This window comes from Salmo trutta, chromosome 15 (assembly GCF_901001165.1).
Source record: "Salmo trutta chromosome 15, fSalTru1.1, whole genome shotgun sequence".
Classification (NCBI taxonomy): domain Eukaryota; kingdom Metazoa; phylum Chordata; class Actinopteri; order Salmoniformes; family Salmonidae; genus Salmo; species Salmo trutta.
The window spans coordinates 1,951,751-1,977,584 of NC_042971.1; the positions used below are offsets into that span (position 1 = coordinate 1,951,751).

Sequence of the window (25,834 nt, forward strand, 5' to 3'; positions counted from 1 at the left end):
ATGCTGAAAAACGGACCAACAAGGACAAACAATACAGCGTAGTTATAGAAATAATGAAGTGTCTTACTGTTCTCCATGGTTGGCCCTCTTGCCTATTCTTTGATGGTGGAAGGATCCACAGTTATACACCTGAGCCTGTTTACTGCACAACACAATCCATCAATCAGATTGATACATGAGTGTGTAGGTGTGGGTTATAGGGTGTCTAATTGTTCTAATTTTTTTCAATATGGGTGATTTAAAAAAGCCTGTTTTGTTTTTGCACAGACATCACACCCTTACCTAAACAGCACCCTCACATGAGAAGTAGAAATCAAAGGGAGAGAAACTATGAATTGAATAACCGCAGTTGACATAGCTCAGTAAATGGAAGAATACTCTTATTGCAATGTGAATGGCTCTTAAAAGAGCCTTTGGTTGTGCATAGTGTAGTCTAGGGTCCTCGTGTCCATCCTCATGAAGTTATGCAGGACACAGGTAGCCTTCACACACCTGAATTCCTCCAGGAGACAGTCCCAGATGACCCTGGTCACCCAACCTTGCAGTGCCCTACAAGGTAACTAACTGTAGGCAATCGTTTTGAAGGAATCTCCAGTTACAGGGTCTCTGTAGGAATATGGAAGACAATGTAATTATTAAACTGTTACATCACCAGGTCATTGTGAATTACTAAAGTATAATATCCCTGATAACAAATCATGATAACATTGGATTGTTAGATGCATGGGTACACATATGTACATGTGTAGCATGTGACAAAACAGGATCATATCAAGGATGGCATCACAAATGAATACATAAATACCACTTGAAGCTTGATAATGAGTTGATCATTTGAATCAGCTGTGCAGTGTGAAGGCAAAAACAACAATGTGCCCCTCTTTGAGTCCCCAGGACTGAGAACCACTGCTCTTCATTGGGACCTCTTCATATGTAGACTGGCTTTCATAGAGCTCTTTATCTGAGGACAGAAAACCTCACAAGAAACAGACTTCATTATAGTCAAATTACACCACACTGAATATTATGTTACTATTATCTCTGTCCTCACTTCTAGGGACAGGAACTACACAAAAGTACCTGCCCTATCCAGAATAGCCTCCTCTCTCACTGACAGTTGGGGCTGCTATCCTTTCACCCTCCTCCATGGCTGCTAGCTAGCTACCTACAAATGCATTTGGAGTTTGTTTTTTACAGTGATGAATACATCAAGATAGCTAGCTAATATGACGTTAGGTAGCTGGTGATATTTAATTAACTTAGCTAGCTATCTATCTATACAGTATTTGAAGTTGTCTAAATAGCTCATTTAGCAGCTCATTTGAGTTAGCCTGCACTGTAGCTAGTTAGCTAATAATACATCGTTTTTTTTACATTTTCAAAATCTATTTACTTACTTACTTGAATAGGTTCTTTGTGGACAACTGGAAACAGGGCAGCAAAGTTTGTCACATCTGCTGACTGGACGCAGTTGAGTACAATGTATATTGCGTACTTTTTACACCACTGTATTTTTATAACGATCCCTTTCGTCATGCAGCCATTCCTCTGGGTAACCCCGCTGTCTGAAACACTCATCCAGCCATTCCTCTGGGTAACCCCGCTGTCTGAAACACTCATCCAGACATTCCTCTGGGTAACCCCGCTGTCTGAAACACTCATCCAGCCATTCCTCTGGGTAACCCCGCTGTCTGAAACACTCATCCAGCCATTCCTCTGGGTAACCCCGCTGTCTGAAACACTCATCCAGCCATTCCTCTGGGTAACCCCGCTGTCTGAAACACTCATCCAGCCATTCCTCTGGGTAACCCCGCTGTCTGAAACACTCATCCAGCCATTCCTCTGGGTAACCCCGTTGTCTGAAACACTCATCCAGCCGTTCCTCTGGGTAACCCCGCTGTCTGAAACACTCATCCAGCCATTCCTCTGGGTAACCCCGCTGTCTGAAACACTCATCCAGCCGTTCCTCTGGGTAACCCCGCTGTCTGAAACACTCATCCAGCCATTCCTCTGTGTAACCCCGCTGTCTGAAACCCTCATCCAGCCATTCCTCTGGGTAACCCCGCTGTCTGAAACACTCATCCAGCCATTCCTCTGGGTAACCCCGCTGTCTGAAACACTCATCCAGCCGTTCCTCTGGGTAACCCCGCTGTCTGAAACACTCATCCAGCCATTCCTCTGGGTAACCCCGCTGTCTGAAACACTCATCCAGCCATTCCTCTGGGTAACCCCGCTGTCTGAAACACTCATCCAGCCATTCCTCTGGGTAACCCCGCTGTCTGAAACGCTCATCCAGCCATTCCTCTGGGTAACCCCGCTGTCTGAAACACTCATCCAGCCATTCCTCTGGGTAACCCCGCTGTCTGAAACACTCATCCAGCCATTCCTCTGGGTAACCCCGCTGTCTGAAACACTCATCCAGCCATTCCTCTGGGTAACCCCGCTGTCTGAAACACTCATCCAGCCATTCCTCTGGGTAACCCCGCTGTCTGAAACACTCATCCAGCCGTTCCTCTGGGTAACCCCGCTGTCTGAAACACTCATCCAGCCATTCCTCTGGGTAACCCCGCTGTCTGAAACACTCATCCAGCCGTTCCTCTGGGTAACCCCGCTGTCTGAAACACTCATCCAGCCATTCCTCTGGGTAACCCCGCTGTCTGAAACACTCATCCAGCCATTCCTCTGGGTAACCCCGCTGTCTGAAACACTCATCCAGCCATTCCTCTGGGTAACCCCGCTGTCTGAAACACTCATCCAGCCGTTCCTCTGGGTAACCCCGCTGTCTGAAACACTCATCCAGCCATTCCTCTGGGTAACCCCGCTGTCTGAAACACTCATCCAGCCGTTCCTCTGGGTAACCCCGCTGTCTGAAACACTCATCCAGCCATTCCTCTGGGTAACCCCGCTGTCTGAAACACTCATCCAGCCGTTCCTCTGGGTAACCCCGCTGTCTGAAACACTCATCCAGCCATTCCTCTGGGTAACCCCGCTGTCTGAAACACTCATCCAGCGGTTCCTCTGGGTAACCCCGCTGTCTGAAACACTCATCCAGCCGTTCCTCTGGGTAACCCCGCTGTCTGAAACACTCAGCTTGACAGTCAGCTTGTTTGTCATAGTCACTCTGTGTACTACAAATGCTGTGAATGTGACTGTATTGGCTGATGGGGAGGATCTCTTTTAGGGGTGTAGGGTGGAAGCTGACTCCGCGTAACAGGGAAGTCCTGTCCATCGGCTTCCTGTATAGGTCTGTGCTAAAACCACCCCCCTCCCTATTAATCAAAATGTCCAGACAACTTGCTTTATGTACATGGAAGGTGAGGGTGAATTTCAGATGTTCACTGCTTGTATTGATGAAGGAGTGGAATCGATGAAGTTCCTCTGCTGTCCCCTGGAATAGATGGGAGACTTTTACAGAGCCTGATGAGGTGCTAGAATGGATTGTTAGGGCTGACAATCACATTCTTCTCAAACAACCCCACATACAGATTGGCATAATTAGATGCTATTTTTTAAACTACAATGACCATAATGCACTGCATGCCTACTTGTCTTGTCTGTGTTACTTTTACACCTGCTTTGTAAAAGAGACAGAATAATGCACAATGGTCAATGCTATCTTGGATCCTTGGGACATCCCTACCCTAAACCCTGACCTTAACCCCTACCTAAACCATTTTAAATGTCAACTTTAATGGGCTAGGGACACCCCAAGGATGTATCTCTACCTGAAAATACATGATCTAAATGATTGATTGTTGGTATTCAGCAGTCATAAAGCCTTATTTACTTTAATGAACTACTAAAATTGTGTTTTTTGTCAGACAGCATAGACAGCAGCTCTACACTTTATTGACTGACTGATCCATTCATCCTTCCATCCCTCCTCAGCCTTCCTCTCCTCTGAAGACCCAGTGAGGGTGGAGCTCAGTCAGAGAGCTGTTGAGGGACTGGTTAGGAAGAACACTTCTACAGCCAGAGAGGTGAGAGGTCACACATGGTTTAGATGGTAAATATTTATGTCCCCTTAGTGGTTCATCACGTCAGCAAAAGGTAATATGTTCCATCATCTATGTTCATTTACATTAGTGCAAATTGTCCACTGATATTGGTGTAATTTCTCACCCCTTTTGGCTGTATGAAAGTTAATTTCCCCTCAGACACACACATATGTTCTTTGTTATTACCCGAGCCACTGCCTGTTCAGCCTGCTATCATCCAGAAGGCGAGGTCAGGACAGGTGCATCAAAGCTGGGACCGAAAGACTGAAAAACAGCTTCTATCTCAAGGCCATCAGACTGTTAAACAGCACAAAGAGACTGCAGCCTACATATAGACTTGACATCATTGGCCACTTTAATAAATGGAACACTAGTCACTTTAATAATGTTTACATATCATTTCTCATCTCATATGTATAAACTGTATCTCAGTCTATGCTGCTCTGACATTGTTATTCCATATATTTATATATTCCTAATTCCATTCCTTACCTTAGATTTGTGTGCATTAGGTATTTGTTGTGAAATTGTTAGATATTAATTGTTAGATATTGTTGCGTGGGAACTAGAAGGACAAGCATTTCACTACACCTGCAATAACATCTGCTGAACACCTGTATGTGACCAACAACATTTGATTTGATTTATGAAGGTAATTTGTGTCAAATGTATTTTTCCCCTCATTCACCCCATCTCTTTACATTGCTTATGCATATTCAGTGGCCTGACTGTGTCCAGACTGTCAAATGCCCATCCTGGTAGATCTGAACCCTAATGCAGCTTGGAGTGATCAGATGACAGAAATCACATTTAGGTACCAGGTGTAACTGAGGCCATAGATGCTCCATATCCATGACTTTGAGTGTTTTATATAATATGACTAAATGTGTTTCTGTGTTGCAGGGGCAGTCAAGAAATGGAACGGCAAGGCCACAGAACATGACATAAGCAGAGCTGTGGGAGACCACCTCAAGCCCCTGGTAGAGCCGGGGGTGGTGTTTACCACTCCACCACGCCTTCAGCAGGCTGGAAAAGAGATCGTTTTTCATGCTAAGAGGGACCAAGAGTCTATTGATTGTTCATTGGGTTCATTTGTTCAAATCAAATCAAGCTTTGTATACAGCACATTTCAGACAGGATACAACACAATGAAAAAGAATATTTAGTACACAAACATGAGGATAAAAAAACAAGACTGACAACTGAAAGACTAATGAGGACCTTAAGGAAATGCCATTGATTAAACAATTTATAAGGGGTTCTGAAAGACACTATGGGGGTGTCCACTGAAAGTTGACTAGTAACAACAACTGGGACCTAAAAGACACCCACCATGAGACCCACTAAATCTGCCCAAGAAGAGGCAAACAAAAGAAAAACCCACACCAAACTTAAAGACAGGAAGCAAACCAAAAAGGTGGAGCAACTAAAGGTGTTGACTCTCCACATGTATCAAGACAACTGGAGCACTGGGCCAGACACTCTTAAATAGAACCTGGACCAGCTCAGGTGAAACACCTTCCCACTAACGAGATGGACAAGCCAGCACAGGTGTAACACATACTGACTAACGAGGTGACACCAATCAGTGCGTCCTACGTGCTAACGAGCTAGACGGGCTAACGAGCTAGACGTGCTAACGAGCTAGACGGGCAAACGAGCTAGACGGGCTAACGAGCTAGATGTGCTAACGGGCTGTACGGGCTAACGAGCTATACGTGCTGACGAGCTAGACGTGCTAACGGGCTGTACGTGCTAACGAGCTAGACGTGCTAACGAGCTAGACGTGCTAACGGGCTGTACGTGCTAACGAGCTAGACGTGCTAACGAGCTAGACGTGCTAACGGGCTGTACGTGCTAACGAGCTAGACGTGCTAACGAGCTAGACGTGCTAACGAGCTAGACGGGCTAACGAGCTAAACGTGCTAACGGGCTATACGTGCTAACGAGCGAGAAGTGTCAACAATTAAAAACCAGAAAAACACATTTCTAAATAATAATATACAATCAAAATATTTTGGTATCCTTTTTCTTACTATAGAATCCTAAAACTCACTAGCTTCTAGAACTCTCATCTTCCTAAAACTCACTAGCTTCTAGAACTCTCGTCTTCCTAAAACTCACTAGCTTCTAGAACTCTTGTCTTCCTAAAACTCACTAGCTTCTAGAACTCTCCTCCTCTTGGAACGAACCCAAACAAAACTCATCTCCAATACGGAAAAACGTGCAGTCAAAATAAATTGTAATGCACTGACAAAACACAAATCTTTTTGACTGCCCACCCTTGAGACAATCAGCAACCAAGTTGTCCTTACCACGGACATGTCTGATTTCAAGAGGAAACTCCTGCAATATCTGTAGTAACTTTCCACCTCACTGCAGAGCTTCTCTCTCTTTTCAGGGTTCACTAGATAGGCATGTTGTTGGATCAGGGCCCAGTCCCCAATGTCATGCTCTAGTACATTTGGGTTGGCACATCTGAGAATGAACCCTGATATTCTAAAAGCAGGGCAACAATGTCAATATAATTCTACCCAAAAATTGTCAGTTGTTTGCATAAATATTTATGATTACTAAATGTTACATGAATTGTAAATATGAAATATTTGGTTGCATAGTCATATTTTCAACGTCTTTTCAATTACATTTTGCTAGGTGGGATATCCCCAATGTCAAAGCACAGTTTTAACGTGTCCAAATCATTAACCAATATGCAGAAACAGTTTGGGATAAATTGAAAACCTAAACATAAAATGTGATATGTACACAAACATCTGCCACAATAATCATATTACTTGTATTTTTTAAAACAAGCTCCTTATAAACCGCACAAGCACGAAAAACGCTGTTGTTTTGACAAGTAGCAATAAATCACTGATATCGATTAGGGGGGAAATCAGGTTGTACGTGCTGTTGAAACTAACACAACACATGGAAATGGGAGATATCTTTTATTTCACTGGTTAGAGGACAACCTGCAGAAGACAGTCAGCTACATTTTGGACTGCTACATTTATCTGTAGGGGTCGCTGAACAAAGGAACACAACACTTATTTGTCATAACTCATCAATATCATGCTAAAATCGTTTGTGTGACAGAAGGGAGATGAGGTTGCACGTCATGTTAAAACTAACAGCTCAAAAACCACACGGACTGGGAATAATGTGTACATCACTGGTTAGAGGACAATTTGTAGAAAACAGCTAGCTACATTTTGAAGTGTTGCATTTTGATTCCAGTGGGTCACCAACATGGTAAGTGTAACAACTTTTCTGTTAGTCACTTTTTGTTAAATCACATAAATAGTAACTCTTCCATTTCAGAGCCTGGATTTTCCCCCTGAGGCTAATATCCATATCATGTTGAAATCAATAGAACAGGGGACAAACGTTTAGGGTTCTACATTGTGACATCATTAAAATACTCCTTCTACAATGTTAAAACATTCTACATTGTGACATTATTTCATTGATATCATGAAACAACTTCATGTATGTATTTTCTGATGTTTAATCAGATATTTTTATGAGAGTATCTCTTATCTCTTTTCACATTGATCACAGCCATTAGGTTTCTCTAATGTGTGTGTCCACTGGTGTGATATCAAGCTGTTTGGCTGAGTAAAACTCTTCCCACATTGATTACAGCTATGAGGTTTCTCTACTGTGTGTTCTTTGGTGTGATTTCAGGCTGCTTGACTGAGTAAAACTCTTCCCACATTGATTACAGCTAAAAGGTTTCTCTCCTGTGTGTATTCTCTGGTGCACTGTCAGATGGCCAGATTGAACAAAACTCTTCCCACATTGACCACAGCTATAAGGTTTCTCTTCTGTGTGTGTTCTCTGGTGTGATGCCAGATTTCCAGATTGAACAAAACTCTTCCCACATTGATCACAGCTATAAGGTTTCTCTCCTGTGTGTGTTCTCTGGTGTGATGTCAGATTTCCAGATTGAACAAAACTCTTCCCACATTGATCACAGCTATAAGATTTCCCTCCTGTGTGGATTCTCTGATGAATTTTAATGCCTGATAAGGTGAATCTCTTTCCACAGTCAGAGTAGCGGTGAGTTCTCTTCCCTGTGGATCTCTGCAGGTGTTTCTTGAGGAGTTCTGATCTGGAGAGACTCTTCTCTGCCTTGTCAGCTTCATGATGTTGTTGAGGCTCCCCGGAGGATCCACGACTGTCCCGCCTCTCTCCTGTGTGAACGACAAAGTCAGACAGATGGTTAAAGGCCCACAACAGCAGAAATCCATTGTTTATTTGATGCCCAGATCGTACCCATGAAGTTGTACAACAATTGACGTCTGTTCAATTATTTGAACAGTCAACTTAGCAACAATCATATGTTGTCTTGTTTTCACATTAGTAGTAACTAGAAATAAGTTATTAAAGTTGTTGAAACTCTAAACAGTGTACCAGACGACTTTTGGTCTCCAATATAGGCCCCTTTCTGTGTTTGCTAAAATTGCAGCACGAGGGCGATGCACACACAATCTGGTTGTAGAAACTCCTCCCTGCTAATGAGGAAACCACTAGTTATGGATGTAGTACACTGCTCCACAAAAATAAAGGGAACACTTAAACAACACATCCTAGATCTGAATGAAATAAATAATCTTATTAAATACTTTTTTCTTTACATAGTTGAATGTGCTGACGACAAAATCACACAACAATAATCAATGGAAATCCAATTTATCAACCCATGGAGGTCTGGATTTGGAGTCACACTCAAAATTAAATTGGAAAACCACACTACAGGCTGATCCAACTTTGATGTAATGTCCTTAAAACAAGTCAGAATGAGGCTCAGTAGTGTGTGTGGCCTCCACGTGCCTGTATGACCTCCCTACAATGCCTGGGCATGCTCCTGATGAGGTGGCGGATGGTCTCCTGAGGGATCTCCTCCCAGACCTGGACTAAAGCATCCACCAACTCCTGGGCAGTCTGTGGTGCAACATGGCGTTAGTGGATGGAGGAGACATGATGTCCCAGATGTGCTCAATTGGATTCAGGTCTGGGGAACGGGCGGGCCAGTCCATAGCATCAATGCCTTCCTCTTGCAGGAACTGCTGACACACTCCAGCCACATGAGGTCTAGCATTGTCTTGCATTAGGAGGAACCCAGGGCCAACCGCACCAGCATATGGTCTCACAAGGGGTCTGAGGATCTCATCTCGGTACCTAATGGCAGTCAGGCTACCTCTGGCGAGCACATGGAGGGCTGTGCGGCCCCCCAAAGAAATGCCACCCGACACCATGACTGACCCACCGCCAAACCGGTCATGCTGGAGGATGTTGCAGGCAGCAGAACGTTCTCCACGGCGTCTCCAGACACTGTCACGTGCTCAGTGTGAACCTGCTTTCATCTGTGAAGAGCACAGGGTGCCAGTGGCGATTTTTGCCAATCTTGGTGTTCTCTGGCAAATGCCAAATGTCCTGCACGGTGTTGGGCTGTAAGCACAACCCCCACCTGTGGACGTCGGGCCCTCATACCACCCTCATGGAGTCTGTTTCTGACCGTTTGAGCAGACACATGCACATTTGTGGCCTGCTGGAGGTCATTTTGCAGGGCTCTGGCAGTGCTCCTCCTTGCACAAAGGCGGAGGTAGCGGTCCTGCTGCTGGGTTGTTGCCCCCCTACGGCCTCCTCCACGTCTCCTGATGTACTGGCTTGTCTCCTGGTAGGGCCTCCATGCTCTGGACACTACGCTGACAGACACAGCAAACCTTGCAACAGCTCGCATTGATGTGCCATCCTGGATGAGCTGCACTACCTGAGCCACTTGTGTGGGTTGTAGACTCCGTCTCATGCTACCACTAGAGTGAAAGCACCGCCAGCATTCAAAAGTGACCAAAACATCAGCCAGGAAGCATAGGAACTGAGAAGTGGTCTTTGGTCTCCACCTGCAGAACCACTCCTTTATTGGGGGTGTCTTGCTTATTGCCTATAATTTCCACCTGTTGTCTATTCCATTTGCACAACAGCATGTGAAATTTATTGTCAATCAGTGTTGCTTCCTAAGTGGACAGTTTGATTTCACAGAAGTGTGATTGACTTGGAGTTACATTGTGTTGTTTAAGTGTTCCCTTTATTTTTTTGAGCAGTATATATCTGGTAATGAGGAAACCACTAGTTATGGATGTAGTATATCTGGTAATGAGGAAACCACTAGTTATCCTCTTAGGGCTGGGGGGCAGTATTTACACGGCTGGATAAAAAACGTACCCGATTTAATCTGGTTATTACTACTGCCCAGAAACTAGAATATGTATATAATTATTGGCTTTGGATAGAAAACACCCTAAAGTTTCTAAAACTGGTTGAATGGTGTCTGTGAGTATAACAGAACTCATATGGCAGGCCAAAAACTGAGAAGATTCCTTACAGGAAGTGCCCTCTCTGACCATTTCTTGGGCTTCTACACTCTCTTTATTGAAAACTTAGGATCTCTGCTGTAACGTGACACTTCCTACGGCTCCCATAGGCTCTCAGAAGGCGGGAATAATCTGAATGATGCCTTTGGAACCCCAGGCTGAAAAACATTAGCGCCTTTGGTAAGTGGTCTATCAGAGGACAATGAGCCTGAGGCGCATGCACGAGGCGACCCCATGTTTTTATTTTCTCTCTCTTTGAACGTATACAGGGTTTCCTGGTCGGAATATTATCAGTTATTTATGAGAAAAATGGCATAAAAATTTATTTTAAACAGCGGTTGACATGCTTCGAAGTACGGTAATGGAATATTTCAATTTTTTTTGTCACGAAACGCGTCGGGCGCGTCACCCTTATTTACCCTTCGGATAGTGTCTTGAACGCACGAACAAAACAGAGGATATTTGAACATAACTATGGATTATTTTGAACCAAACCAACATTTGTTATTGAAGTAGAAGTCCTGGGAGTGCATTCTGACGAAGAACAGCAAAGGTAATCACATTTTTCTTATAGTAAATCGGAGTTTGGTGAGGGCTAAACAGCTAGCCCGTGATGGCTGGGCTATCTACTCAGAATATTGCAAAATGTGCTTTCACCGAAAAGCTATTTTAAAATCGGACATAGCGATTGCATAAAGGAGTTCTGTATCTATAATTCTTAAAATAATTGTTAATGTTTTTTGTGAACGTTTATCGTGAGTAATTTAGTAAATTCACCGAAAGTTTGCGGTGGGTATGCTAGTTCTGAACGTCACATGCTAATGTAAAAAGCTGGTTTTTGATATAAATATTAACTTGATTGAACAAAACATGCATGTATTGTATAACATAATGTCCTAGGATTGTCATCTGATGAAGATCATCAAAGGTTAGTGCTGCATTTAGCTGTGGTTTGGGTTTATGTGACATTATATGCTAGCTTGAAAAATGGGTGTCTGATTATTTCTGGCTGGGTACTCTGCTGACATAATCGAATGTTTTGCTTTCGTTGTAAAGCCTTTTTGAAATCGGACAGTGTGGTTAGATTAACAAGAGTCTTGTCTTTAAAATGGTGTAAAATAGTCATATGTTTGAGAAATTGAAGTAATAGCATTTCTAAGGTATTTGAATAACGCGCCACGGGATTCAACTGGCTCTTGACTAGGTGGGACGATTTGGTGCCACCTACCCTAGAGAGGCTAAGACAGTACTTACTAGTGTTAATCAGGGAACGGTTTCTCAAACCCATCTTATGGCTAAGTTCACCGTTAGAACCATTGGACGCCTTAAGATGCGTTTGGGAAACCGGGCCCAGATGTCCAGAGCCCTCCTTTATCGATGTAACAGTCATCTCCTCCTCATCCTCTTTCACTCCATAAACTGCATCCTCCTCTTCTTTTACTGTAACATCCTCCTCCTCTTTCACTCTGAACGCGTCTTTTTCTTCTTTCACAGTAACGGCCTCACCCTCTACTTCTTGTTTTACTGTGATGTTCTCATCTTTAGCAGGAGAGTAGGTCAGTGACCGCATGGTTGTGAATGTTAGCTAGCTAGGCTAATGCTAACTTAACCAGCCCGCTAGCTGACCAATAACAAAAACACCGTAAATATGAAATTAAAACGGATAACTAACTAGACGACAGAAGAGGCTAATATACACTAAAGCGTCTAAAGAGCTTTATTTGTTCGGCTATTTTGTCTAGCAAGCTACCGAGGTGGCTGAATAACTGTTGCTACTGTTGAAAGAAGCGTTCCGTCCACTACATTATACGTCACACCAACAGCATCGCCTTAAATTCCCACACCGCCATCTGCTGACTGGAGTGGGTAACGCAGTTGAGTAAAATGTATATTTTATTGTCAGACAAAAAGTTAAAGGGTAGGAATAAGGGACATCGCTGGTACTAAAATATTCATTAGCCCCCCCCTAAATAAATCAATATCAGTCAATATATTTTTTCTGTGATTTCTTTTTTTCGTCAACCGTTCCATCGCATCTTAAACTTCTTACCGGGCAGCACTAGGACCAGGAGAGGCTGCTGCTGCACTAGTGACTGTTAGACTTTCTTCAGCAATACTAGGAGAGAGGGGTACCCCTACACAGAACTGAACTGGATCAAAGATGGAGGACAGAAATACTAGGAGAGAGGGGTACCCCTACACAGAACTGATCTGGAACAAAGATGGCAGACAGAAATACTAGGAGAGAGGGGTACCCCTACACAGAACTGAACTGGATCAAAGATGGAGGACAGAAACACTAGGAGAGAGGGGTACCCCTACACAGAACTGATCTGGAACAAAGATGGCGGACAGAAATACTAGGAGAGAGGGGTACCCCTACACAGAACTGAACTGGATCAAAGATGGCGGACAGAAATACTAGGAGAGAGGGGTACCCCTACACAGAACTGAACTGGATCAAAGATGGACAGAAATACTAGGAGAGAGGGGTACCCCTACGCAGAACTGATCTGGATCAAAGATGGAGGACAGAAATACTAGGAGAGAGGGGTAGCCCTACGCAGAACTGAACTGGATCAAAGATGGCGGACAGAAATACTAGGAGAGAGGGGTACCCCTACACAGAACTGAACTGGATCAAAGATGGTGGACAGAAATACTACACAGAACGGAACTGGGTCAAAGATATGTTTAATTTTTTTATTTTTTTATTTTTTTGCACAAATCTTTATTTAACTTGTTGTAAATAACAGTAACATGCAAAACATAAACATAACATAACATAACAGCCAGAGGGACTCCAAAGAAATTAGAGAAAAATAAAAAAACTATTATATCAAATCAAATACAGACATATATCGAATACATTTTTTTGACATATTGTTTTGTATACGTTTTAAAGATTCTACGTACTGTTCCAAATCAGATTAAAAAATTAAGAAAAGGGGCTTTTTCTTCATAAATTTTGATTTATGGATGAAAGATTTTCCTAATAAAATAAAGAGATTTATGACATACTCACGTCCAATTGTGGAATCAGTGTAGTAAAATAATATGTCAAACTTAGTAATATCAATGGTTGTATGCAATTTGCGGCTAAGATATAGTTTTACATCAGTCCAGAACACTTCACTATATAAACAATTACACAATAAGTGTTCAATAGATTCAGTTTCTAGTTCACAAAAACTGCATTCACTGGTAACGTCAAATATATATTTAGAAATTAAGCTATTACACGGATAGCATCTATGGATTATCTTAAAGGAGATCTCCTTTACTTTATTGGTCACCATAAATCTGTGTGGAGTGAGCCAAGCACGGCGCCAGTTTACATCAAAACGATGAAGCCCAACAAAATATCGCAGAGGGAATAGACTTCCTGTAGAAAATATCCCTTTTTAAACGATTGTTGAATTTTGTATCTAGTAGACCAATGCCATTCACCTGAATATCGCTTACAATCGGAGATATTCCAAAATATGCATTATTCTGAAGTAAAGTTTTTATCCCACTAGGTATAGCTTTAATAACAGTGTCATATTCCTTGCTTGAAACCTCAAAGTTGTATATTTCCATAAATTCTCTCCGTGTAAATAGATTCCCACTGTTATTAACCAATTGGCTGACAAGAACAATGTTTTTCGAGAACCATTTATGGTTAAATAACATCTTATTTCTATGTAATATTGACCCATTGTTCCAAATAAAAAATGTTTGAGGTGAAAAGTGTTTATACAACAAAGCCCAGCACATTAAAGCCTGCTTGTGAAAAACCGCCAGTTTCACAGGAATTTTACCCACAATATATGGACATTGTAGTAAAAAATTAAGCCCGCCGAACTTCTGAAAAACAAAATGAGGTATAATATTCCAGAAGCTATGAGGATTATTTATGTACCTTTTAATCCAGTTAACCTTTGATATCTGATTGAAGAGAGTGAAATCTAAGACATTTAGACCGCCATCACAAACCCTGTTGGTGATAACAGCTCTTTATCTTATGTGGCTTGTTTTTCCATATGAAGTTGTACAAAAGCCTATCTAAGGTACAGCAAGTGGATTTGGGAATGTCAATAGATGAAAAAAGATAGGATGCACGAGATAGCCCCTCAGCTTTGGATAAAAGCACCCTTCCTTGAAGACTTAAATCCCTCCCTAACCATGAGGATAATTTTTTTTGGACAGATTCAGTTACAGGGTTCAAATTAAGATCATTCATAGCCTTAAGATTTTTGGTGATCTTTACACCGAGGTAGGTTACAGTATCTTTTTCAGAGATGTTACAATCTGCTGGGTTGACAGCTCCTTTCACAACAAACAACTGACATTTGGAAAGATTTAAAGTCAAGCCTGAGATTTTGGAGAACTGCTTCACGATATCCAATGCTAATCTAGCTTGAGATACATTTTTCAAAAAAAGTGAGGTGTCATCCGCCAGTTGGGATATCTTGATCTCTCGGGACAGGAATGTAATGCCTTCAAATGGACTTTTATGAACTAATGAGCATAACATTTGAGAAGCTAACAAAAATAAAAAAGGTGAAATTGGAACACAGCTAGCACAGCTAGCACAGCTAGCACAGCTAACACAGCTAACACAGTTAGCACAGCTAGCACAGCTAACACAGCTACCACAGCTTGCACAGCTTGCACAGCTAGCACAGCTTGCACAGCTAGCACAGCTAACACAGCTAGCACAGCTAACACACATAGAATATTTTTGGGTCAAAAAAAAGAATATACAGCTGTCTTTAATAAGATCAAACTGAACTAACTGCTATCTTGAAATGTTGAAAAAGTGTTTTTAAATAGCTCAGTCTTATCACTCAATATGAGTCAAAATCTGTCACTTCCAGGAGTGCTCATTTTGTAAAAAATGAAAAAATGAAAAAATTAACAACTCACAGCTGTGTTAATAGACCCAACTCAAACATCTGCTATCTTGAAATGTCCAAAAAAGGTATTTAAATGGGCCTACCAGACATCTTCTTGAAAGAAGATAAGGTCAGGGACTCCTGACTGACTTTACTCTCCGTCATGTTGAAATATGACAAAAGCTCTAGGCTGTTTTTAACCACTTCCGGTTGTCACAGGAAGTTCTTACTCAACACACGTTGTCTTTGGGGTGGACATAAACAGAATCCTGAATAAGAAGTCTCTACCTTAATAATTGACTGAATGACACATGGTTGAGTTGCGTAATTTTCACTATCTGCAAGTGGCCATATGACAGTAGCTCTAGGCTGTTTTTAACAACTTCCGGTTGTCACAGGAAGCTCTTGCTTCACACACGTTGTCTTTGGGGTAGTCTCAGTCCTGTCTGATGCTGTCTGGTCAGTGAAACAGTCTGTCTCAGTCCTGTCTGAAAAGTGAAACAGTTTGTCTCAGTCCTGTCTGGTCAGTGAAACAGTCTGTCTCAGTCCTGTCTGATGCTGTCTGCACAGTGAAACAGTCTGTCTCAGTCCTGTCTGATGCTGTCTGGTCATAAAGAGTATAACATTGTTGCTGCCCGTAGCGTTGAAGGCAAGGGAAGCCAGTGAGCATTTGGCTTCCTTTGATTGTGTTGGCTGTGCTAGCTGTGTTAACCGTGTTAGCTGTGTTAGCTGTGCTAACTGTGTTAGCGGTGTTAGCTGTGTTAGCTGTGCTAGCTGTGCTAACTGTGTTAGCGGTGTTAGCTGTGTTAGCTGTGTAAGCCGTTTTAGCTGTGCTAACTGTGTTAGCTGTGTTAGCTGTGCTACCTGTGCTAACTGTGTTAGCTGTGCTAGCTGTGTTAGCTGTGCTAATCCAAGTTTATGGTTTTAAAAAAGGGCAAAATTAAAAGACAGATCGTAACTGTAGGTGCTGAACTCTCTGTGTCGTTTTAAAGCAATAGTCGTTTTGTCGTCCCTAAAACGTCTGAAACATATATTTTGCTTTGACCGTGCTGCAGGTCACCTAACTGTTTGGTTACATGCAATACGCTTTGTGTGGACTTCACCGGACAGCGGTTGCTCTCTGGTTTTGAGATGAAAACAAATGTCTAGTTTAATTTATTCTGCCGCTGTGTCTAGTAGTAGTACCATCAACAGACAGCAGGGGGCAGTAGAACCTGTCTTCACAGTGGAAAGGCAGACACAGTGGATTCATTTGTCTTTAATAAGATCAAACTGAACTAACTGCTATCTTGAAATGTTGAAAAAGTGTTTTTAAATAGGCATCCTATCATCTGAAAATTAGTTGAAAGGCTAAGTGATTCTCCTCCTGAGAAGAAGCTGACAGCCTTCAAACAGAGCAAAAAAACTGGTCCCAAACAATATGTCAAAATGAATAAAAAAATGATACAGCTGTCTTTAAGTCTGCACAGACAACTAATTACCTTTTACACACTATATGCTGACTGCCACATATACAAAGGATGTGCTTGTTTATAAAAGCGTTGAACCGCCACTGGTCGTTCAGCTTCTCCACTATGCACTGTTGAGTGGATAGTTGATTCTCCGTTTTAGCTAATCTTATAATAAAGTGTTGTTTGAAATAATCTGCAGTCTCTCTTCCTTTAATTAGATATTCCACAACACGTTGCATCAACCAATGGTTCCATGCCACGTCTTGGACTGTGCAGTCAGGCACCAGATTGTTATAACATATGATGTGGTAAGCTGATACGTAAAACATCTATCCAGGTGTTGAAAGATCTGGCAGGAGTCCGCAACGTCAGAGCAGAGGAACTCGCCCAACCTGTTATTGATGCTGTGTTCATATCAAGTAGGAAGCTCAGAAAATACTACTTGTAAACTGGGAGCAATGAGTTGTGTGCCTTCATGTGTTTTAAACTAGTTGAGAACACATTGGATATTGGCAAACAAGCTGTCACGGATGTCTTCGTCTTCTGACGATAGTGCGAAATCGTCATCAGAAAAGGTAGACCAATACGCAGCAGGTACGTCTATGCTCATTTTGACTTTTATTTAATTATCAACAATGAACGTACAAAAAAATAACAAAAACACGAGAACGAGCGAACAACCACAAACAGTCTGGCAAAGCCTAGGGCTGAACACAGAACAATCACCCACAAATCACAAACACACCCTTATATATGGGACTCTCAATCAAAGGCAGATAGACAACACCTGCCTTCAACTGAGAGTCCCAACCCCAATTAACCAACATAGAAACACACTCACCAGACTAGACATAGAAATACATAAACAGACTATAAACCAAAACCCCGGAAATACTAAATCAAACACCCCTTAACCAAACACACCACCCTGAACCACATAAAACAAATACCCTCTGTCACGCCCTGACCAAACTACAAAACAATTAACCTTATATACTGGCCAGGACGTGACAGTACCCCCCCCTTAAAGGTGCTACCCCGGAAGCACCTTAACAAAACAAAAAATACCCCTAAACAATACCCAAAAGAAAAATTACCCCTTACTAAAGGGAGGGAAGGGAGGGTGGCTGCCGTCAACGACGGCACTGTGCTACACCCCCCCTCCCCAACCCACCTATTTTTGGAGGTGGCTCCGGCTCAGGCCGTTCCAGGCTGTCTGGGCAGTCTGGCAGCTCGGGACAGTCTGGGCAGTCTGGCAACTCGGGACAGTCTGGGCAGTCTGGCAACTCGGGACAGTCTGGGCAGTCTGGCAACTCGGGACAGTCTGGGCAGTCTGGCAACTCGGGACAGTCTGGGCAGTCTGGCAACTCGGGACAGTCTGGCAACTCGGGACAGTCTGGCAAGTCTGGGCAGTCTGGCAACTCGGGACAGTCTGGGCAGTCTGGCAACTCGGGACAGTCTGGGCAGTCTGGCAACTCGGGACAGTCTGGGCAGTCTGGCAACTCGGGACAGTCTGGGCAGTCTGGCAACTCGGGACAGTCTGGGCAGTCTGGCAACTCGGGCAGTTCAGGGCAGTCTGGCCACTCCGGCAGTTCAGGGCAGTCTGGCCACTCCGGCAGTTCAGGGCAGTCTGGCCACTCCGGCAGTTCAGGGCAGTCTGGCCACTCCGGCAGTTCAGCGCAGTCTGGCCACTCCGGCAGTTCAGCGCAGTCTGGCCACTCCGGCAGTTCAGCGCAGTCTGGCCACTCCGGCAGTTCAGGGCAGTCTGGCCACTCCGGCAGTTCAGCGCAGTCTGGCCACTCCGGCAGTTCAGCGCAGTCTGACCACTCCGGCGACTGTTGACTGACGGGCAGCTCCGACGACTGTTGACTGACGGGCAGCTCCGACGACTGTTGACTGGCGGGCAGCTCCGACGACTGTTGACTGGCGGGCAGCTCCGACGACTGTTGACTGGCGGGCAGCTCCGACGACTGTTGACTGGCGGGCAGCTCCGACGACTGTTGACTGGCGGGCAGCTCCGACGACTGTTGACTGGCGAGGCTGGGTTTACGCACTTGCCGTTTAGTGCGGGGAGCGGGAACAGGACGAGTCGGACTGGGTGGACGCACTTCCGGGTCCGCACGAGAGACAGGAGCTGGAAACCCAGGGCTATGGAGGCGCACATCCGGTCTAGATCTTACCTCCTGCACAACCCGCCTTGGCTGGATGGAACTAGTAGCCCTGTACGAGCGGAGTGCTCGTACAGGGCAGACTGGGCTGTGCAGGGGCCTGATGGTAGCCGTGCGTAGAGCGGGAGTTGGGTAGCCTGGTCCTCGGAGGCGTACCGGCGACCAGATGCGCTGCGCAGGCATCCTCCTACCAGGCTGGATGCCCGCTCTAGCACGGCACCTGCGAGGGGCTGGAATAACTCGCACCGGACTGTGCGTGCGTATGGGTGAGATAGTGCGCTTCTCAGCAAAACATGGCGCTCCCCACCTCATACGCTCCTCCATATAACCACGGGTAGCTGGCTTCCGGCTCTTCCTTCGCCTAGCTAAACTACCAGTGTGCCCCCCCCAAAAAAAATTGTTGGGGGTGCCTCTCGTGCTTCTCCCTCAGCGCGTCTCTGGCTTCGTACCATCGCCTCTCCGCCTTGGCTGCCTCAATTTCCCACTGCGGGCGCTGATAATCCCCAGCCTGATGCCAAGGTCCGGCCCCGTCCAGAATTTCTTCCCAAGTCCACTTCTCCCGCCAGTCCAACTCGAACGCCGTCTGCTCCTTCCTCTGCTGCTTGGTCCTTTGGTGGTGGGTGATTCTGTCACGGTTGTCTTCGTCTTCTGACGATAGTGCGAAATCGTCATCAGAAAAGGTAGACCAATACACAGCAGGTACGTGTATGCTCATTTTGACTTTTATTTAACTATCAACAATGAACGTACAAAAAATAACAAAAACACGAGAACGAGCGAACAACCACAAACAGTCTGGCAAAGCCTAGGGCTGAACACAGAACAATCACCCACAAATCACAAACACACCCTTATATATGGGACTCTCAATCAAAGGCAGATAGACAACACCTGCCTTCAACTGAGAGTCCCAACCCCAATTAACCAACATAGAAACACACTCACCAGACTAGACATAGAAATACATAAACAGACTATAAACCAAAACCCCGGAAATACTAAATCAAACACCCCTTAACCAAACACACCACCCTGAACCACATAAAACAAATACCCTCTGTCACGCCCTGACCAAACTACAAAACAATTAACCTTATATACTGGCCAGGACGTGACACAAGCTGCATCAACCATAAACTGAAAGTACAGCTGTCATGCTGCTTAATACATTATAGTGTTCAACAACCATATTGATAGACTGTTTTTATAAATATTGTTTTGTTGTTGCATTTAGCTATCGACAATGCTGTTATGGAGGTAATGTCTTTAGTATGAGAAGTTAGAGTTCAGTATGTGGGAGAAGTCAGAGCTCAGAGATGATAGACAAGTCTCCCACTAATAACCAGGTGGAGGGGCGTTCCAGTGGATTGATAGATGAGTCTCCCACTAATAACCAGGTGGAGGGGCGTTCCAGTGGATTGATAGATGAGTTTCCCACTAATAACCAGTTAGAGGGGCGTTCCAGTGGATTGATAGATGAGTTTCCCACTAATAACCAGGTGGAGGGGCGTTCCAGTGGATTGATAGATGAGTTTCCCACTAATAACCAGTTAGAGGGGCGTTCCAGTGGATTGATAGATGAGTTTCCCACTAATAACCAGTTAGAGGGGCGTTCCAGTGGATTGATAGATGAGTTTCCCACTAATAACCAGTTAGAGGGGCGTTCCAGTGGATTGATAGATGAGTTTCCCACTAATAACCAGGTGGAGGGGCGTTCCAGTGGATTGATAGATGAGTTTCCCACCAATAACCAGGTGGAGGGGCGTTCCAGTGGATTGATAGATGAGTTTCCCACTAATAACCAGGTTGAGAGGCGTTCCAGTGGATTGATAGATGAGTTTCCCACTAATAACCAGTTAGAGGGGCGTTCCAGTGGATTGATAGATGAGTTTCCCACTAATAACCAGTTAGAGGGGCGATCCAGTGGATTGATAGATGAGTTTCCCACTAATAACCAGTTAGGGGGGCGTTCCAGTGGATTGATAGATGAGTTTCCCACTAATAACCAGTTAGAGGGGCGTTCCAGTGGATTGATAGATGAGTTTCCCACTAATAACCAGTTAGAGGGGCGTTCCAGTGGATTGATAGATGAGTTTCCCACTAATAACCAGTTAGAGGGGTGTTCCAGGCATCCAGTGGATTTATGTCTAACTTTTTTCATCCCAACTGACATGAGAGAAGGTAGGAAGCCACCATGTTACTTTGACCTGTCTTGTGTTTTCAGATGAGTCCAGATAAAGGAGAGGAGGCCAATTCAGATTGTTGCGATGCACCCATAGTCCTGTTCTCTCAGTATCATACAGTAGTAACAACAGAATGATTAGTGTCCTGTTCTCTCAGCATCATACAGTAGTAACAACGGAATGATTAGTGTCCTGTTCTCTCAGCATCATACAGTAGTAACAACAGAATGATTAGTGTCCTGTTCTCTCAGTATCATACAGTAGTAACAACAGAATGATTAGTGTCCTGTTCTCTCAGCATCATACAGTAGTAACAACAGAATGATTAGTGTCCTGTTCTCTCAGTATCATACAGTAGTAACAACATAGAATGATTAGTGTCCTGTTCTCTCAGCATCATACAGTAGTAACAACACAGAATGATTAGTGTCCTGTTCTCTCAGTATCATACAGTAGTAACAACAGAATGATTAGTGTCCTGTTCTCTCAGTATCATACAGTAGTAACAACAGAATGATTAGTGTCCTGTTCTCTCAGTATCATACAGTAGTAACAACATAGAATGATTAGTGTCCTGTTCTCTCAGTATCATACAGTAGTAACAACAGAATGATTAGTGTCCTGTTCTCTCAGCATCATACAGTAGTAACAACAGAATGATTAGTGTCCTGTTCTCTCAGCATCATACAGTAGTAACAACAGAATGATTAGTGTCCTGTTCTCTCAGTATCATACAGTAGTAATAACAGAATGATTAGTGTCCTGTTCTCTCAGTATCATACAGTAGAAACAACAGAATGATTAGTGTCCTGTTCTCTCAGTATCATACAGTAGTAACAACAGAATGATTAGTGTCCTGTTCTCTCAGTATCATACAGTAGTAACAACAGAATGATTAGTGTCCTGTTCTCTCAGTATCATACAGTAGTAACAACAGAATGATTAGTGTCCTGTTCTCTCAGTATCATACAGTAGTAACAACAGAATGATTAGTGTCCTGTTCTCTCAGTATCATACAGTAGTAACAACAGAATGATTAGTGTCCTGTTCTCTCAGTATCATACAGTAGTAACAACAGAATGATTAGTGTCCTGTTCTCTCAGTATCATACAGTAGTAACAACAGAATGATTAGTGTCCTGTTCTCTCAGTATCATACAGTAGTAACAACAGAATGATTAGTGTCCTGTTCTCTCAGTATCATACAGTAGTAACAACAGAATGATTAGTGTCCTGTTCTCTCAGTATCATACAGTAGTAACAACAGAATAATTAGTGTCCTGTTCTCTCAGTATCATACAGTAGTAACAACAGAATGATTAGTGTCCTGTTCTCTCAGCATCATACAGTAGTAACAACAGAATGATTAGTGTCCTGTTCTCTCAGTATCATACAGTAGTAACAACAGAATGATTAGTGTCCTGTTCTCTCAGCATCATACAGTAGTAACAACAGAATGATTAGTGTCCTGTTATCTCAGTATCATACAGTAGTAACAACAGAATGATTAGTGTCCTGTTCTCTCAGCATCATACAGTAGTAACAACAGAATGATTAGTGTCCTGTTCTCTCAGTATCATACAGTAGTAACAACATAGAATGATTAGTGTCCTGTTCTCTCAGTATCATACAGTAGTAACAACAGAATGATTAGTGTCCTGTTCTCTCAGTATCATACAGTAGTAACAACAGAATGATTAGTGTCCTGTTCTCTCAGTATCATACAGTAGTAACAACATAGAATGATTAGTGTCCTGTTCTCTCAGTATCATACAGTAGTAACAACAGAATGATTAGTGTCCTGTTCTCTCAGTATCATACAGTAGTAACAACAGAATGATTAGGGTCCTGTTCTCTCAGTATCATACAGTAGTAACAACACAGAATGATTAGTGTCCTGTTGTCTCAGTATCATACAGTAGTAACAACAGAATGATTAGTGTCCTGTTCTCTCAGCATCATACAGTAGTAACAACACAGAATGATTAGTGTCCTGTTCTCTCAGTATCATACAGTAGTAACAACAGAATGATTAGTGTCCTGTTCTCTCAGTATCATACAGTAGTAACAACAGAATGATTAGTGTCCTGTTCTCTCAGTATCATACAGTAGTAACAACAGAATGATTAGTGTTCTCTCAGTATCATACAGTAGTAACAACAGAATGATTAGTGTCCTGTTCTCTCAGTATCATACAGTAGTAACAACAGAATGATTAGTGTCCTGTTCTCTCAGTATCATACAGTAGTAACAACAGAATGATTAGTGTCCTGTTCTCTCAGCATCATACAGTAGTAACAACATAGAATGATTAGTGTCCTGTTCTCTCAGTATCATACAGTAGTAACAACATAGAATGATTAGTGTCCTGTTCTCTCAGTATCATACAGTAGTAACACAGAATGATTAGTGTCTGATCATAAGGTGTAACGTAAACGCAGAGAGTCAGGAAGCAAGTGCAGTTAGTGAGTTTAATGTTGAGGAACATGGACCGATACAAAACAAGAGAAGTGTTTAAAATAGAAACATAACCAGTACTTACTGATGGGAGATAACAACAGAGTGTCTAACATAGAAACATAACCAGTACTGACTGATGGGAGATAACAACAGAGTGTCTAACATTGAAACATAACTAGTACTGACTGATGGGAGATAACAACATTGTCTAACATAGAAACATAACTAATACTGACTGATGGGAGATAACAACAGAGTGTCTAACATTGAAACATAACCATTACTGACTGATGGGAGATAACAACAGAGTGTCTAACATTGAAACATAACTAGTACTGACTGATGGGAGATAACAACATTGTCTAACATAGAAACATAACTAGTACTGACTGATGGGAGATAACAACAGAGTGTCTAACATTGAAACATAACCATTACTGACTGATGGGAGATAACAACAGAGTGTCTAACATAGAAACATAACCAGTACTGACTGATGGGAGATAACAACAGAGTGTCTAACATAGAAACATAACCAGTACTGACTGATGGGAGATAACAACAGGGTGTCTAACATAGAAACATAACCAGTACTGACTGATGGGAGATAACAACAGAGTGTCTAACATAGAAATATAACCAGTACTGACTGATGGGAGATAACAACAGAGTGTCTAACATAGAAACATAACCAGTACTGACTGATGGGAGATAACAACAGAGTGTCTAACATAGAAACATAACCAGTACTGACTGATGGGAGATAACAACAGAGTGTCTAACATAGAAACATAACCAGTACTGACTGATGGGAGATAACAACAGAGTGTCTAACATAGAAACATAACTAGTACTGACTGATGGGAGATAACAACAGAGTGTCTAACATAGAAACATAACCAGTACTGACTGATGGGAGATAACAACAGAGTGTCTAACATAGAAACATAACCAGTACTGACTGATGGGAGATAACAACAGAGTGTCTAACATAGAAACATAACCAGTACAGCCTTCTTCCATCTATTACTCTACTGCCATATTGTGATCAATATTAAAACATTTCCACCTCTCTTCTTCCATCTATTACTGTACTGCCATATTGTGATCAATATTAAAACATTTCCACCTCTCTTCTTCCATCTATTACTGTACTGCCATATTGTGATCAATATTAAAACATTTCCACCTCTCTTCTTCCATCTATTACTGTACTGCCATATTGTGATCAATATTAAAACATTTCCACCTCTCTTCTTCCATCTATTACTGTACTGCCATATTGTGATCAATATTAAAACATTTCCACCTCTCTTCTTCCATCTATTACTGTACTGCCATATTGTGATCAATATTAAAACATTTACACCTCTCTTCTTCCATCTATTACTGTACTGTCATATTGTGATCAATATTAAAACATTTCCACCTCTCTTCTTCCATCTATTCCTGTGCTGCCATTGTAAGGGGTGCGTAACTCGTGCCAGGGAAGTCAGACGCAGGAGAGCAGAACTTGGTAATAGCCGGAGCGGTTTAATATATAAAAATACCGGCATACAAAAACAACAAACACATACGTACAAAACCCGTCGCGCACCAGTAAAACAAGTGCACAGGCACATACAATTGTCACGATTCCGTACGGCAGGAGGAAAAGGCAGAGTCAAAAGCAGGAGACGTAGTCCAGTAGTGCCGTAGAACGGTATATTTATTGCACCGAAAAAAACACTCGGCGTAATAAGAGGGCATCGGGTGTGCCCAGAGACCACACGGGAACACAGTAAACCCCGAGAAAACAAAGATACGCACGGGGAGCAGCCCGGCAAATATAACATTCCTCTAGCGAGAATCCGCTGGGGAAAAATTTGCAAAAACACAGAACGTTCACAGACCTGCCCGCTGACGAATAAACAATCCCGCACAAAACACAAACCAAAAGGAACAAACTAAATACCCCCCCTACTAATTACAGAAAAGGAAACAGGTGCGGACTTAAACAGACAAAACACAACGAACACAGAACATAGATCGGTGGCAGCTAGTAGACCGGCGACGACGACCGCCGAGCGCCGCCCGGCCGAGGAGGGGCACAATTTTCTTTGGATACTGTGACAACAATAAACAATTCCCAAAAGGACATGGGGGAAACAGAGGGTTAAATATACAACATGTAATGAGGGAATTGAAACCAGGTGTGTGGGAAAACAAGACAAAACAAATGGAGAGCAACCGACTTTGGCAGAAGTCGTGACAACCATATTGTGATCAATATTAAAACATTTCCACCTCTCTTCTTCTATCTATTACTGTACTGT

General features: G+C 43.0%; 1 protein-coding gene across 1 annotated transcript in view; it reads left to right on the top strand.

The window, feature by feature from the left end:
* Window positions 1-25,834, top strand: part of LOC115149648 (tripartite motif-containing protein 16-like) — a 1,197,515-nt gene that overhangs the window by 92,174 nt on the left and 1,079,507 nt on the right. The gene's annotated exons all lie outside the window — the stretch shown is intronic.